Below are 4,343 nucleotides of genomic sequence, written 5' to 3' on the forward strand. Positions count from 1 at the left end.
TTTCATTCTCTCTTGTAGTTATGCTTTTTATTTTTGACATCGAACCAACGATACCTCATGCGAAAAAAGAAAAAAACATTAACAAGAAACCTAATCAATGATATTGCATTGAGCCAAACTTTTTCCAAATCTGAAAGTGTTTTTGTGCAACATCATATAATATTTTAAATAACACGACACTTGAAAATGGAATCTTAATTGTGAAATGAATAAAATGAGGTCATTTATTTTTAATGGAAATAGATTTCAATAGTCGTAGGATGTGGCCATGTAGGTAGCCAATGAGCTCTAGCTCAAATTGTATCTCCTCTGTAAGAGTTAGGTGGAGGGTTTTCAACACCTGTTGGGTGTGTGCAACTTACCCAAGAGAAAAAAGAGTTGCAGGATGTGAGTTACTCTCATACAGTTGATGTGCCATTTTTTTGGCTGACCTAGGCCTAACAATGCAATAAATAACTGATTTGATAAGTATGAGAATATCTGTAGATTGTTAATTACTTGAACTGAACTGCATACGCTAATGGGGTTCGTAATTCATAGCATGAAATGAAGACGCCATTAAAAAGTGCATCAAGACTCAATACCATTATGTCAATTAAGTCGATTTTGGCTGGCACAGACGTGTTTCTGTGCATTGTGAAGATCAGGCTTGTATATTGACCTAAAAAAATCCCAAGAAAGCTCCTGTAAATCTCAATTTCTTAGTCATGAATCATGACCTTAATAGACTTGGCATATATAATCCACTTTTCGACCTCATTTTAGATTGAATGTCATGACATTCATTTTATTGTTGCACATGCATGATCCATTTATTTGGTGCTTCTAGGAAATGTAATTGGTGGATAGACTGACTCTTCTATATTTATGTGCTCTCCATAATTTTTGTTCCATGTGTTGGAATTGGTAAGGTTACTTATGTTTGACCTGGCACTAGAGAATTAAAGTGATCTTGGTTTATTTCAACGAGAAAGTTTTCTAGAAAATTAATAATTTTGCAACCAAAAAAATGAGTTGGAAAACATTTTCTGCTGAAATAGTGTTGTTTTTTTTATAAAAAAAAATTAGGGGAAAACAATTTCTTGAAAATAAGTAATATTTTAAATAGGATTTTCAATTGACTAAAATATTGTTCCCTTAACTCTTTTTTTATGCTACCAAACATTAAAAAAAATGAAAATCTATATTCACATAAGATTTTCAAAGGAACAAATAGAGCTTTAATCTTGAAATGAGCCAATCCACTATATATTACATATGGTGAGATACAAAATATGAATGAATCTTAAATATCGATAAGGTACATGTGTCCATGACACTGCCATGAGTCGTGTCTGACTGCAAAAGGAAAAAAAATATATATATATATATATATATTATCAAAAGACGTCAATAAATACAATAATAACACAACAAACCTTATTCTCAAAATGTGAAGTCAGTTATGAATCTCGACAAATTAGATTGGGTCAATCACATAAATTTCTTTATTTTATTCTATTTGAAGTCATTCTTTCAATTACTTCCCAATTAACATTTTATTTTTCATTACTTCTACTAAGGTTAGTTTTGGCCTTAATTCAAGTTTGAGACCATGTGGCTTAAAGTTGATGGATTCACAAAAATTTGTTCGTCTGGTCCTCCCAAGATTTTAAAATTTGCTGTATCAAAATTGAAAACTAGCTCTTTTAAGTTGAGATTAAAATCTGAACCAAACAATTTAGTACCAAAAATAAAAATTGAATTTGATACAAAAGGCAAACAAAAAAAAAAAAAAAAAAAAAACAGCTTCTGGCCCATTGTTCAGCCTGTGGCCCTTCAAATACTAACAAAACCTCAATCTTTAGCAAATTCCAAATCACACCGCCTCGCCATACCAGTCATCAGCATCACTAATATTGCCCTGTTGTTGGTGTGCGACTTCCCGTTTAGCTCCAGTCAAAGTAGAAATCATTGGTATCTTACAATTTCTCTTTTCTTTTTTCTTTTTTATCGTACTTTGTGCGCTCTTATAATGGCTTATCGCTGTAAATCAGAACTGGCTGAATGAACGATGTTACTGAGGCTGTATTCAAAACTGTGGTTGCGCTTTTTTCTTTTCTTTTTTTTTCCTTAAGATACTGTGGGTTGCTTTTAAGTTTTTGTTGGGTTTTACTACCATGTACTCTTAGGATATACTAGATGATATTTTGTGCGATGCGCAGATTACTTTACAATTTCATTTGAAATAATTTTTATATATATTAAAATCTACATAAATACTTAATACTTTTTTTTTATAATATTTATGTTTGTCTACAACATTGTTAATTTTAAAACTTGATTTTCTTAATTCATATTTTCTTTAAAAAAAATTGTATAACACTGTAAGATTATAATATTTACATTTAAAAGTAGATTTTATTTTTTAAATTGATTAAATGACTATGAAATCTACAAATAAGAATTTAAAGTATATAATACTTTTATATCATCAAATTACATAAATTTTTAGCAACCTACCAGACACTTTCTCAACTTCTTTATTCTCACAACCAAATATGGAGACCTTGATCACAAACGCCCAATTAATTATCTCAATGAAATTAAGGAAATCATTTGTAAGTATCAACATAAAGAGAACATGACTAAACAAAGAGAAATTTGCCACAAACACATTCATTTATCAAAATTCAATTGTCTTTAGTTGGGCTTTTGTATCCTTAAAAAAAAAAAAGAAGCAAGAAACACTTCTAAATCACCATTGATTTTTGTTTTTATCACTATGGCTCATACTGCACAAAATAGCAGTAAAATAAACTTACAAAGAAATCTACAAATTATGAATTCTAACACAAAATTTTAAAACAAATAGCTAACTTCATAAATAATCAATTAGAATGTTTCTTTTTCCTTCTTTTTACTTCTAAAAAAATACATTTATAACTTTCCCAAACCAAAATCTTAAATACCCAAAGACTCCAAGCAAATCTTAATCTTGTTTTCAAAAAAAAAAAAAAAAAAAAGCAAGTCTTAATCTTCACAAAATCTACAATGTCTAACTTCAACATCAAAACCATAAGCTATTGTCACTGAATAAAAAACGCAAGCCTTCCTTCCTTGGTCATAGCCTACTCATACGGGTTACGATCAAATGGTACTACAACGTTGTAGTTATGTAGGTGTCATTGAAAGGTTGAAAGTAAATGACATCGTTTTTTGTCTAAATGTATTTGAGATGGGATGGTATGAAAGGCAATGGATATGTGTATATAAAGAAGTAGAAGTGAAAAGGGTGAATGGAAATGAAAAGAGTTTTTTGTGTGTGTGAGAGATAAAAATTTTGAAATATTGAACCAAATAAAACAAATAGTAGTCTTAGAACATTGAATAAATAATATAACAAAATAATCTTGAAACATTGAACCCAAAGAAATAAAGAGTCTATATTTTTAAATTTGTTCTTATCTCTAATGTGGGTTAAGGGTATTTCAATTCTCTTCATAGAGTGCGCCACATGGCAGAATCTCATGCTCTCTCGCATGGGGTCTCTCCTTTTATATATATATATATATATTGATTGATGTTAATAAATTATTTTAATAAATTTTTTATGAGAAAGCGAAAAAATGGCAAAGTTTTGACAATATTTTCATTTTCCTATAAAAAGTTCTTAAAAATAAATGTTTAATGTGTGCCCTTTTGGTACACATTAATTTATTATATTATAATATATTATAATAAACAATGTTCTATTTAGTTATAAATCTATAATATATTATAATAAGAGATCAAATTTTTATAAGAACGTAGTATAAAAACCATGTTTTACACCATCTAATAAGTGATTGTCACATCAGCATTTTACTTAAAATTCAATACATCCTATCACATCTAATAATATCTCAATGGATTCCTAATTTGGTTGGATTTTTATATGAGTATTAGAATTGATTGAGTATAATTGTGTTTATTCTTAAATATGTGATAAGATGATGTGGCATGTTGGGATTGTAGGGGTTAAACATGGGTTTTACACCACATCCTTATAGAATTTAATCTCTTATAATAATTATATATAGTTTTATTGGGTTAATTCTATATACAATAAAAAAATGTTAATAGATGCCTTAAGGACATTGGTTTAGAAACTATTTTTAGATTATGAAAAAAGTGATAAAAGCAATTAATTTTTTTAATAACTTATTATATTTCTCATGAAATTGGAGTCAAAATTTTCCTAATATGGTTTATTAACAATTCTCTAAAGGAACTCGTTAACATGACCATATATAATATATATTATTGTAGACTTTGGTGCTCTCACCTTTTCTTTTTTCTTTTTCTTTTTTAAAAATTGTTAT

The sequence above is a fragment of the Quercus suber genome, unplaced genomic scaffold (assembly GCF_002906115.3).
Source record: "Quercus suber isolate HL8 unplaced genomic scaffold, Cork oak 2.0 scaffold_467, whole genome shotgun sequence".
NCBI classification, from domain to species: Eukaryota; Viridiplantae; Streptophyta; class Magnoliopsida; order Fagales; family Fagaceae; genus Quercus; species Quercus suber.